The following is a 14435-nucleotide window of genomic DNA, read 5'->3' on the forward strand; positions in this document are numbered from 1 at the left end:
TCATGACTTTGTGCGGTTCTATCAATTGCTCGACAGTAATTTGTTCACCCACCATGATATTTGCTATTTTGAGAGAAGCCTCTAGTGAACACTATGGCCCCCGGGTCTACTCCACACCATATTTTCAGCCTTACACCTTTTTACTTCGTTGCACTTTCCGCCTTCAGATCTCACTTTGCAAACAATCTTGAAGGGATTGATAACCCCTTTGAAGCATTGGGTGCAAGCTCTTTTGTGTTTGCGCAGGTACTCTGGACTTGACGAGACCGTCCTTCTGGATCGATACCTTGGTTCTCAAACTGAGGGAAGTACTTACTGCTCCTGTGCTGCATCACCCTTTCCTCTTCAAGGGAAAAACCGACGCAAACAAGAGAAGTAGCAAGAAGAATTCCTCGCGTTGCCGGGAAGGACTTTTGTTGCCGTAGCAGAAGAATTTCTGGCGCCGTTGCCAGGGAGGAAGATCAAGTCAAGAACTCATCAAAGTAGGTGTCGCAAACTCATCTCTTGCATTTACTTTGTTTGCCAGTTGCCTCTCGTTTTCCTCTCCCCCACTTCACCAATTTGGCTTTTTCGTTTGCCTTTTCCGTTTGCCTTTTCGTTTGCCCTTTTTCTCGCTTGCTTTCTGTTCTCTTGTGTGCTATGTGCCTTCAATATGCTTGCATCTTCGCTTGCTGAAAATCTAGTGATATGGATCCTCATCCTCTTGTTAATCTCTTTAAGAGATCCAATTATGTTGATCCAATTGCTAGTGAGTTGAGTGCACTTGACTATCTTTATGGAGTTTTGCTTGAGATGCGTGAATCTGAAAATTGTGAGGAAGAAATTTATGAAGTGATTCACGAGGGCTCCTTGGATGAAAAGCATGATTGCAATGGTTTCACTATAAATTCTATTAGTGACAATCATGCTAAAAATATGCAAAACCCTAAGCTTGGGGATGCTAGTTTTTCTATGACCACTACTTGTTGCAATGATCATGATTGGGGTAATGATTTTCCTTATGATCTTGAAAATTTGTTTAAGCCTCGTGATGAATATGATATTTGCAATAATATTGAAAGTTGGTTTGGAGAATTCATGACTTTAGTTGATGATAATCCCACTATTTTTGAAGAGTGTCAACTTTTCATGCATGTGGATCATGAAAATAATATCCTATGTGATAGTTATATTGTTGAATTCGAATATGATCCCACATGTAATTATTATGAGAGAGGAAAATATGGTGGTAGAAACTTTCATATCACTAAGTCGCCTCTCGTTATGTTGAGATTGCTCTTGTCTCTTTCTTCTTCCTTGCATATGGTAACTATTGGTTGTCTTGACAATCTGTTTTCCTATAAAATGCATATGCATAGGAAGTATGTTAGACTTAGATATGTTTGTCACATGTTTCATGATGCTCTCTTCGTGTCCGATTGCTACATTTTATGTGAGCATCATTGAATTATCAATACCTAGCTAAGGGTGTTAAACAATAGCGCTTGTTGGGAGGCAACCCAATGAATTTATCTTTTTCTTTCTCTTTTGTTGCGTCCACACCATCATAATTGTGTTGTGATTGTGTTTTTGTGTTTCTTTTTGTGTTTGAGCCAAGCAAAACCTTTATGACTAGTCTTGGTAATGGTTGTTTGATCCTGCTGGAAAAAGACTGAAACTTTTCGCTTACGAAATGATTTTTCATTTTTATTCAGAAAGAGATTTTGAGTTGATTCTTTTTGCTGCTGGTTCATATGCCTTTTTCTCAGGAATTCGTAATTGTTCAGATTTTTTGAGGTAACAGAAGTATACGAAGTATACAGATTGCTACAGACTTGTCTGTTTTTGATAGATTATGTTTCTGTTGAGTTGGTTGCTTGTTTTGATGAAACTATGGTTAGTATCGGGGGGTACTAGCCATGGAAAAGTGAGAATACAATAGCCCAACACCAATATAGATGGAATTCAAGTTTGCTACAGTACCAAAAGAAGTGGTAGTTTGTTTTCTTGTGCTAATGTTATCACGAGTTTCTGTTTAAGTTTTGTGTTGTGAAGTTTTCAAGTTTTGGGTGATGTTCTCATGGACGATGAGATAAGGAGTGGAAAGAGCTCAAGCTTGGGGATGCCCAAGGCATCCCAAGCCAAATTCAAGAACACCAAAAATCCTAAGCTTGGGGATGCCCTAGGAAGGCATCCCCTCTTTCGTCTTCAATCCATCAGTAACATTACTTGGAGCTATATTTTTATTCACCACATGATATGTGTTTTGCTTGGAGCGTCTTGTATCATAGGAGTCTTTTCTTTTTGTTGTGTCACAATCATCCTTGCTGCACACCTTTTTGAGAGAGAGAGACATGCACTCATCATGATTTTGCTAGAATGCTCATAGTGCTTCACTTATATCTTTTGAGCTAGATACTTTTGCTCTATATGCTTCACTTATATCTTTTAGAGCACGGCGGTGCGTGACTTGGTAGTTGGCATATGCTATGAAAGTAGTACCAAATGTGATAGGTACCAAAGGATGCAAAAACCTCCATCTTCATGTGCATTGAGTAGAAAGAGAAGTTTTGATTCCTCTCAATTAGTTTTGAGACGTGGATTTGGTAATATTAAGAGCTATGTTAGTAGGGTGTTGTGAATCTAGAAATACTTGTGTTGAAGTTAGTGATTCCCGTAGCGTGCGCGTATGGTGAACCGCTATGTTAGGAAGTCGGAGCATAATTGATCTATTGATTGTCATCCTTTGTATTGAGGTCGGGATCGCGCGATGGTTAACACCTACCAACCCTTCCCCTAGGAGTATACGTTTAGCACTTTGTTTCGATTACTAATAAAAACTTTCGCAACAAGTATGTGAGTTCTTCATGACTAATGTGAGTCCATGCTGCAGATGCACTTTCACCTTCCACCATTGCTAGCCTCTCTAGTGCCGCGCAATTCTCGCCGGTACACAAACCCACCATATGCCTTCCTCAAAATAACCACCATACCTACCTACTATGGCATTTTCATAGCCATTCCGAGATATATTGCCATGCAACTCCCACCGTTCCGTCTCATGACTTGTGTTGTCACTCTCATATTGCCATTGCACGATCGTAAGATAGCTAGCGAGATGTTTCCAACGTCATACGCCATGCTAGATCGTTGCACATCCCGGTACAGTGCCGGAGGCATTTCCTATAGAGTCATCATCATTTTGAGCTTTGAAGCTGTGAGTAAATAAAAGTGTGATGATCATCATTATTAGAGCATTGTCCCATGTGAGGAAATAAAAAAAAGAGCCCAAATATCCCAAAAAAAAGAGAGGCCTAAGAGCCCAAATGAAAAAAAAGAGAGAAAAAGAGAGAAGGGGCAATGCTACTATCTTTTCCACACTTGTGCTTCATAATAGCACCATGTTCTTCATGATTGAGAGCTTCTTGCTTTGTCACCACCATATGCTAGTGGGAATCTTCATTATAAAACTTGGCTTGTCTATTCCAATGATGGGCTTCCTCAAAATTGCCCTAGGTCTTCGTGAGCAAGCAAGTTGGATGCACATCCACTAGTTTTCCTTTTGAGCTTTCACATACTTATAGCTCTAGTGAATCTCTTGTATGGCAACCCCTACTCATTCACATTGATATCTATTAATGGGCATCTCCATAGCCCTTTGATACACCGAGTCAATGTGATCATCTCCTCCTTTTTGTCTCACAACCACCACCACACTCTATTCCACTTATAGTGCTATATCCATGGCTCACGCTCATGTATTGCGTGATAGTTATAAAAAGTTTGAGAAAGTAAGAGTGCGAAAACAGTTACTTGGCCAATACCGGGGTTGTGCATGATTTACATTAGTTGTGTGAGGATGATGGAGCATAGCCAGACTATATGATTTTGTAGGGATAACTTTCCTTGGCCTTGTTATTTCGAAAGTTCATGATTACCTTGCTAGTTTGCTTGAAGTATTATTGTTTTCATGTTAATAGCAAACTGTTGTTTCGAATCTTACGGATCTGAACATTCATGTCACGTGAAATAAGTTGCAAAGGACAACTATGCTAGGTAGCATTCCACATCAAAAATTCATTCTTTATCACTTTCCTACTCGAGGACGAGCAGGAGTTAAGCTTGGGGATGCTTGATACGTCTCCAACGTATCTATAATTTTTGATGGTTTCATGCTATTATCTTGTCAAACTTTGGATGTTTTACATGCCTTTTCTATAGTTTTTGGGACTAACTTATTAACTCAGTGCCAAGTGCCAGTTCCTGTTTTTTCCATGTTTTTGACCCCTTTCAGAGGAGATTTTTAAACGGAGTCCAAACGAAATAAAATCCCCAAAAAGATTTTTTCCGTAACGGAAAAAGATCAAGAGACTTGAGAGCCAAGGCAGGGAGCCCCAGGGGACCCACAAGCCCTCACCCCGCGGCCAGGGGAGGCCGCGGCCCATAGGCTTGTGGCCCCCCTGGACCTCCTTTGCCCTAGGGTTTGCGCCTATATATCCCCAAAAATTCCACAAAAAATCAGGAGATCATTGAAAGTACTTTTCCACTTCAGACCTACGGGTCCGTAGTTAGTAACTAGATGGCTTCTTCTCTCTCTTGGATCTTCAATACAAAGTTCTCCATGATCTTCATGGAGATCTATCCGATGTAATCTTCTTTTGCAGTGTGTTTGTCGAGATCCGATGAATTGTGGATTTATGATCAGATTATCTATGAATCTTATTTGAGTTTCTTCTGATCTCTCTTATGCATGATTTCATATCCTTGTAATTCTCTTCGAGTTGTGGGTTTTGTTTGGCCAACTAGATCTATGATTCTTGCAATGGGAGAAGTGCTTGGTTTTGGGTTCATACCGTGCGGTGACCTCACCCAGTGACAGAAGGGGTAGTGAGGCACGCATCGTGTTGTTGCCATCAAGGGTAAAAAGATGGGTTTTCATCATTGGTTTGAGATTATCCCTCTACATCATGTCATCTTGCTTAAAGCGTTACTCTGTTCGTCATGAACTCAATACACTAGATGCATGCTGGATAGAGGTCGATGTGTGGAGTAATAGTAGTAGATGCAGAAAGTATCGGTCTACTTGTCTCGGACGTGATGCCTATATGTATGATCATTGCCTTAGATATCGTCATCACTTTGCGCGGTTCTATCAATTGCTTGACAGTAATTTGTTCATCCACCGTGATATTTGCTATTTTGAGAGAAGCCTCTAGTGAACACTATGGCCCCCGGGTCTACTCCACACCATATTTTCAGCCTTACACCTTTTTACTTCGTTGCACTTTCCGCCTTCATATCTCACTTTGCAAACAATCTTGAAGGGATTGACAACCCCTTTGAAGCGTTGGGTGCAAGCTCGTTTGTGTTTGCGCATGTACTCTAGACTTGACGAGACCCTCCTTCTGGATCGATACCTTGGTTCTCAAACTGAGGGAAATACTTACTGCTCGTGTGCTGCATCACCCTTTCCTCTTCAAGGGAAAAACCGACGCAAACAAGAGAAGTAGCAAGAAGAATTCCTGGCGTTGATGCGGAAGGACTTTTGTTGCCGTAGCAGTAGACCAACACAAATATTTTTCTAACGCAACCTTATCTCTTCACCGTTGGTCATCGTTCGTTCCTTCTTCCTATCAGAATGCAAAGTTGAGCTCTCCTAAACCAGTGTGCGTATACCGTGTTCTGGGTCATAGTAATTTCATAAATTTCCTACGCCATACAAGGATCTATCTATGGAGAAACCAACAACGAGCAAAGAAGTAGAGCATATTCATACCTTTGAAGATCGCTAAGAGGAAGCGTTGCTAAAACGCGGTTGATGGAGTCATACTCGCAGCGATTCAGATCGTAGTGGATTCCGATCTATGCGCCGAACAACGGCACCTCCGCGTTCAACACACGTGCATCCCGGTGACGTCTCCAATGCCTTGATCCAGCAAGGAGGGGGAGAGGCTGAGGGAGAGCTCCGGAAGCACGACGGCGTGATGACGGTGGAGCTACGTGGCATTCCGACAGGGCTTCGCCAAGCACTACGGAGGACGAGGAGGAGGAGAAGTAGGGTTGCGCCATGGAGAGAGGAAATTGTGTCTCAAAAAAGCCCCAAAACCCTCACTATATATAGGAGGAGAGGGAGGAGGGTGCCCACCCTTACGCTTTCCCACCCTAAGGAGTGCTGCAGCCCTAGATGGCCCTTGGGGCAGCGACCAAGGTGGTGGCGCCCTAGGGTGGGCCTTGAGGCCCAAGGTAGCCTCTCCACGCCTAGGGTTTTCCCTCCTCCACCCCTTGTTGCACCTTGGTCCCTTAGTGGTGGCGCACCAGCCCACCTAGGGGCTGGTTCCCATCCACTTTTCGCCCATGTAGGAGTTTGGAGCTGGTGGCCCTTCCCGGTGGTCCCGATACATTACCGGTGTCGCCCCAAACACTTCCGGTGACCAAATCCTCACTTCCTATATATGAATCTTTACCTCCGGACCATTCCGGAACTCCTCGTGACATTCGGGATCTCATCTGGGACTCCAAACAACCTTCGGTAACCACATACACTATTCCCATATAACCCTAGCGTCATCGAACCTTAAGTGTGTAGACCCTACGGGTTGGGGAACCATGCAGACATGACCGAGACACCTCTCCGTTCAATAACCAACATCGAGGTCTGGATATCCATGTTAGTTCCCTCATGTTCCTCGATGATCTCATCGGATGAACCACGATGTTGGGGATTCTATCAATATCGTATGAAATTCCCTTTGTCTACAGGTATGATACTTGCCCGAGATTCGATCGTCGGTATCCCTATACCTTGTTCAATCTCGTTACCGGCAAGTCTCTTTACTCTTTCCATAACACATCATTCGGTGGCTAACTCCTTAGTCGCATTGAGCTCATTATGATGATGGATTACCGAGTGGGCCGAGAGATACCTCTCCATCACACGGAGTGACAAACCCCAATCTCGATTTGTACAACCCAACACACACTTTCGGAGATACTTGTAGTGCACCTTTATAATCACCCAGTTACGTTGTGATGTTTGATACACCCAAAGCACTCCTACGGTATCCTGGGGTTGCACAATCTCATGGTCTAAGGAAATGATACTTGACATTAGAAAAGCTTTAGCACGCGAACAACATGATCTAGTGCTATGCTTAGGATTGGCTCTTGTCCATCACATCATTCCCCAATGATGTGATCCCGTTATCAATGACATCCAATGTCCATGATCAGGAAACCATGATCATCTATTGATCAACGAGCTAGCCAACTAGAGGCTCACTAGGGACACATTACGATCCATATATTCACACATGTATTACGGTTTCCGGTTAATACAATTATAGCATGAACAATAGGAAATTAAAATGAACTAGGAAATATAATAATAAGCAATTTATTATTGCCTCTAGGGTATATTTCCAACAGTCTCCCAGTTGCACTACAGTCAATAATCTAGTTCACATCACTATGTGATTGCAATGAATCTAACACCCATACAGTTCTGGGGTTTGATCATGTCTTGCTGGTGAGAGAGGTTTTAGTCAATGGTTCTGAACCTTTCAGAATCGTGTGTGCTTTACAAATCTCTATGTAATTCTATAGATGTTGCTACTACGCACCATTTGGAACTATTCCAAATGACTGCTCCACTATATGAATCCGGTTCGATGCAACCCTTTACGACGAACTCTTTAATCACCTCCATAATCGAGAAAAATTCTTTAGTCCACTAGTTACTAAGGATAAATTTGACCGCTGTCCAGTGATCCATTCCTGGATCACTCTTGTACCCCTTGACTGACTCATGGCAAGGCACATTTTAGGTGCGGTACACAACATGGCATACTTTAGAGCCTACGGCGAAGGCATAGGGGACGACCCTTGTCATTTCTCTTTCTTCTACCGTGGTCGGGTATTGAGTCTTACTCAATATTCACACCTTACAACACAGCCAAGAACCCATTCTTTGTCGATCTATTTTGAACTCCTTCAAAAACTTGTCAAGGCATGTATTTCGTTGAAAGTTTTATTAAGCACTTTGATCTATCTCCATATATCTTGATGCTCAATGTTCAAGTAGCTTAATATAGGTTTTCCTTTGAAAAACACTTTTCAAACAACCCTATATGCTTCCCAGAAATTCTATATCATTTCCGATCAACAATATGTCAACCACATATACTTGTCAGAAATTCTATAGTGCTCCCACTCACTTCTTTGGAAACACAAGTTTCTCATAAACTTTGCATAAAACCAAAATCTTTGATCATCTCATCAAAGTGTATATTCCAACTCTGAGATGATCGCTCCAGTCCTTAGAAGGATCGTTGGAGCTTTGCATACATGTTAGCACCCTTTAGGATCGACAAAATCTTCTGGTTGTATCACATACAACCTTTTCTCAAGAAAACCGTCGAGGAAACAACATTTGACATCCTATCTGCAAGATTTCATAAATGATGTAGCAACTGCTAACATAATTCCAACATACTTTTAGCATCACTACGAGTGAGAAAGTCTTCATCGTAGTCAACTCTTTGAACTTGTCATAAACATCTTTGCGACAAGTCGAGCTTTCTTAATGGTGACTTTTCACCATCATCGTTTGTCTTCCCTTTAAAGATCCATTCGCAGTTAATAGTCTTATGACCATCAAGTGGTTCTTCCAAAGTCTATACTTAGTTTTCATACATGGATCATCTCTCGGATTTCATGGCCTCCAACCATTTGTCAGAATCCGGGCCCACCATCGCTTCTCCATAGTTCGTAGGTTCATTGTTGTCCAACAACATGACCTCCAAGACAGGGTTACCGTACCACTCACTAGCAGTAGTACGTGACCTTGTCGACCTGCGAGGTTTGTAGTAACTTCATCTGAAATTTCATGATCACTATCATTAGCTTCCACTTCAATTGGTGTAGGCGCCACAGGAACAATTTCATGCGCCCTGCTACACACACTGGTTGAAGTGATGGTTCAATGACCTCATCAAGTTTCCACCATCCTCCCACTCAATTCTTTCGAGAGAAACTTCTCCTCTAGAAAGGACTCGTTTCTAGAAACAAACACTTTGCTTCCGGATCTGAGAGAGGAGGTATACCCAACTGTTTTTGGTGTCCTATGAAGATGCATTTATCTGCTATGGGTTCGAGCTTATCAGGCTGAAACTCTTTCAATTAAGCATCATAGCCCCAAAATTTTAAGAAACAATAGCTTAGGTTTCTCTAAACCATAGTTCATACGGTGTCATCTCAATGGATTTACGTGGTGCCATGTTTTAAAAAGTGAATGCGGTTGTCTCTAATGCCTAACCCATAAACGATAGTGGTAATTTGATAAGAGATATCATAGTATGCACCATATCTAATAGGACATGACTATGACATACGAACACACCATTAGACTATGGTTTCCCAGGTGGCATGAGTTGTGAAACAATTTTCACATTGTCCTAAATGTTTACCAAACTCGTAACTTAGATATATATGTTTACCTCCACGATCACATTGTAGACATATTATCCTCTTGTCATGATGGTCTTCAACTTCACTCTGAAATTACTTGAACCTTTCAATAATTCAGACTTGTGTTTCATCAAGTAAATACACTAGTATCTACTCAAATCATCTGTGAAGTAAGAACATAATGATATCCATTATGTGCCTCAGCACTCATTGGACTGCACACATCAAAATGTATTACTTCCAACAAGTTACTTTCTTTTTCCATCTCACTGGAAAACGAGGTCTTCACCATCTTGCCCATGTGGTATGATTTGCATGTCTCAAGTGATTCAAAATCAAGTGAGTCCTAACGATCCATCCGCATGGAGTTTCTTCATGCGTTTATACCAATAGGGATGGTTTGCATGTCTCAAACATTTCAAAAATGAGTGAGTACAAAGATACATCAACATGGAGCTTCTTCATGCATTTTATACCAATATAACTCAAGCGGCAGTTCCACAAATAAGTGGTACTATCATTATATCTTTTGGCATCAATATTACGAACATGTGTATCACTACGATCGAGATTCAACAAACCATTCATTTTAGGTGCAAGACCATTGAAGATATTATGCAAAAAAACAAAAAAAACATTATTCTCTTTAAATGAATAACCGTATTGCAATAAACATAATCCAATAAGTTCATGCTCAACGCAAAAGACCAAATAACAATTATTTAGGTTTAACACTAATCTCGATGGTAGAGGGAGCGTGCGATGTTTGATCACATCAACGTTGGAAACACTTGCAACACACATCGTCATCTCGCCTTTAGCTAGTCTCCGTTTATTCCGTAGCTTTTATTTTGAGTTACTAACACTTAGCAACTGAACCAGTATCTAATACCCTGGTGCTACTAGGAGTACTAGCAAAGTACACATCAATATTATGTATATCCAATAATACTTTTGTCGACTTTCCTAGCCTTCTCATCTACCAAGTATCTTGGGTAGTTCCTCTTTAGTGACTGTTCCCCTTATTACAGAAGCACTTAGTCTCAGGTTTGGGTTCAACCTTGGGTCTCTTCACTAGAGCAGCAACTGGTTTACCGTTTAATGAAGTATCCATTCATTCCCTTGCACTTCTTGAAACTAGCGATTTTACAAACCATCAACAATTGATGCTCCTTTCCGATTTCTACTTTCGCGGTGTCAAACATTGTGAATAGCTCAAGGATCATCATATGCATCCCTGATATGTTATAGCTCATCACGAAGCTCTAGTAGCTTGGTGATAGTGACTTTGAAGAACCATCACTATCTCATCTGGAAGATTAACTCCCACTCGATTCAAGCGATTGTAGCACTCACACAATCTAAGCACATGCTCAATGATTGAGCTTTTCTCCCTTACTTTGTAGACAAAGAATCTTGCCGGGAGGTCTCAAACCTCTCAACAAGGGCACGAGCATGAAATCCCAATTTCATCTCTTGGAACATCCCGTATGTCCCGTGACGTTCGAAACGTCTTTAGCGCCTCAATTCTAAGCCGTTTTAAGCATTATGCACTAAACTATCATGTAGTTATAAAAAACGTGTATGTCAGATGTTCGCAACATCCACAGACGACGCTTGGGGTTCAGATCACCGAGCAGTGCATTAAGGACACAAGCCTTCTATGCAGCAATGAGGACAATCCTCAGTTAACGGACCCAGTCCGCATAATTGCTACTATCAACTTTCAACTAAATTTTCTCTAGGAACATATCTAAAACGGTAGAGCTAGAGCGCAAGTTATAACATAATTTGCAAAGAACTTTTTGACTATGTTCATGATAATTAAGTTCATCTAATCAAATTATTTAATGAACTCCCACTTAGATGGACATACGTCTCGTCATCCAAGTGATACATGATCCACGTGGACTAGCCCTTGTCCGATCATCACGTGAGACAGACTAGTCATCAATGGTGAACATCTCCATGTTGATCGTATCTCCATACGACTCATGTTCGACCTTTCGGTCTCCCGTGTTCCGAGGCCATGTCTGTATATGCTAGGCTCGTCAAGTCAACCTAAGTGTTTCGCATGTGTAAATCTGGCTTACACTCGTTGTATGCGAACGTTAGAATCTATCACACCGACCATCACATGGTGCTTCGGAACAACGATCCTTCGCAATGGTGCACACTTAGGGGGAACACTTTTCTTGAAATTTTAGTGAGGTATCATCTTATTTACTATCGTCGTTCTAGGCAAATAAGATATAGAAACATGACAAACATCACATGCAAATCACATAATGACATGATATGGCCAATATCATCTTGCTCCTTTGATCTCCATCTCCGGGGCACGGCATGATCATCATTGTCACCGGAATGACACCATGATCTCCATCATTGTGTCTCCGTGAAGTCGTCTCGCCAACTATTACTTCTACTACTATGGCTAATGGTTTAGCAATGAAGTAAAGTAATCACACGGCGTTGCATCTCATACAATAAATCAAGACAACTCCTATGGCTCCTGCCGGTTGTCATACTCATCGACATGCAAGTCGTGAATCCTATTACAAGAACATGATCAATCTCATACATCACATATATAACATCACATCCTTTTGTTCATATCACATATATAACAAGTTAGACATCCTCCAATTGTTGTTGCAAGTTTTACGTGGCTGATTTGGGTTTCTAGCAAGAATGCTTCTTACCTACGTTACAACCCCAAGTTGATACGCCAATGCTATTTACCCTTCATAAGGACCCTCTTCATCAAACCAAATCCGACTAAAGTGGGAGAGACAGACACCCGCTAGCCACCTTATGCAACAAGTGCATGTCGGGCGGTGGAACCAGTCTCACGTAAGAGTACGTGTAAAGTCGGTCCGGGCCGCTTCATCCCACGATGCTGCCGAATCAAGATAAGACTAGTAACGACAAGCAATTGAAAAAATCATCGCCCACAACTTTTGTGTTCTACTCATGCATAGAATCTACGCATAGAACCTGGCTCGGATGCCACTCTTGTGGATCGTAGTAATTTCAAAAAATTTCCTACGCCATACAAGGATCTATATATGGAGAAACCAACAACAAGCAAAGAAGTAGAGCATCTTCATACCTCTGAAGATCGCTAAGCGGAAGCCTTGCTAGAACGCGGTTGATGGAGTCGTACTCGCAGGGATTCAGATCACGGTGGATTTCGATCTATGCGTCGAACAACGACGCCTCCGCGTTCAACACACGTGCAGCCCGGTGACGTCTCCAACGCCTTGATCCAACAAGGAGGGAGTAGAGGTTGAGGGAGAGCTCCGGCAGCACGACGGCGTGGTAACGGTGCAGCTACGTGGCACTCCGACAGGGCTTCGCCAAGCACTAGGGAGGAAGAGGAGGAGGAGAAGTAGGGCTGTGCCATGGAGAGAGGAAATTGTGTCTCAAAACAACCCCAAAACCCTCACTATATATAGGAGGAGAGGGAGGAGGGTGCCCACCCTTAGGGTTTCCCACCCTAAGGGGTGCGGCAGCCCTAGATGGCCCTTGGGGCGGCAGGCAAGGTGGTGGCGCCCTAGGGTTGGCCTTGAGGCCCAAGGTGGCCTCTCCACGCTTAGGGTTTTGCCTCCTCCACCCCTTGCTGCGCCTTGGGCCCTTAGTGGTGGCACACTAGCCCCACCTAGGGGCTGGTTCCCATCCACGTTTGGCCCATGTAGCAGTTTGGGGCTGGTGGCCCTTCCCGGTGGACCCCGGAACCCTTCCGGTGGTCCTGGTACATTACCGGTGTCGCCCGAAACACTTCCTGTGACCAAATCCTCACTTCCTATATATGAATCTTTACCTCCGGACCATTCTGGAACTCCTCGTGACGTTTGGGATCTCATTCGGGACTCCGAACAACCTTCGGTAACCACGTACACTATTCCCATATAACCCTAGCGTCATCGAACCTTAAGTGTGTAGACCCTACGGGTTCGGGAATCCATGCAGACATGACCGAGACACCCCTCCGGTCAATAACCAACAACGGGGTCTGGATATCAATTGTTGGTTCCCGCATGTTCCTCGATGATCTCATCGGATGAACCACGATGCCGGGGATTCAATCAATCACGTATGCAATTCCCTTTGTCTACCGGTATGATACTTGCCCGAGATTCGATCGTTGATATCCCTATACCTTGTTCAATCTCGTTACCGGCAAGTCCCTTTACTCGTTCCGTAACACATCATCCCGTGGCTAACTCCTTAGTCACATTGAGCTCATTATGATGATGGATTACCGAGTGGGCCCAGAGATACCTCTCCGTCACACGGAGTGACAAATCCTAGTCTCGATTCGTACAACCCAATAGACACTTTTGGAGATACCTGTAGTGCATCTTTATAATCATCCAGTTACGTTGTGACGTTTGACACACCCAAAGCACTCCTACGGTATCCGGGAGTTGCACAATCTCATGGCCTAAGGAAATGATACTTGACATTAGAAAAGCTTTAGCACACGAACAACACGATCTAGTGCTATGCTTAGGATTGGGTCATGTCCATCACATCATTCCCCAATGATGTGATCCCGTTATCAATGACATCCAATGTCCATGATCAGGAAACCATGATCATCTATTGATCAATGAGCTAGCCAACTAGAGGCTCACTAGGGACACCTTACGATCTATATATTCACACATGTATTACGGTTTCCGGTTAATACAATTGTAACATGAATAATAGACAATTATCATGAACTAGGAAATATAATAATAACCAATTTATTATTGCCTCTAGGGCATATTTCCAACACACCGATCAAGCGCGGTCAAAGTGAGCGTTGTCGACGAACCAACCACCGATGATCTACAAGCGTCGGAACCACCGCTTGTTTTTGCTATAACCTGGCCATGTGAGACGCTCCCTCGGACCAGTAGCGATGGGGGGCGCATGCTGGAAAAACAATGTACATCATCAGAGGCATTGCAGAACCATCGCACACCCTCGTGGTGCCA

This window comes from Hordeum vulgare, chromosome 1H (genome assembly GCF_904849725.1).
Source record: "Hordeum vulgare subsp. vulgare chromosome 1H, MorexV3_pseudomolecules_assembly, whole genome shotgun sequence".
NCBI classification, from domain to species: domain Eukaryota; kingdom Viridiplantae; phylum Streptophyta; class Magnoliopsida; order Poales; family Poaceae; genus Hordeum; species Hordeum vulgare.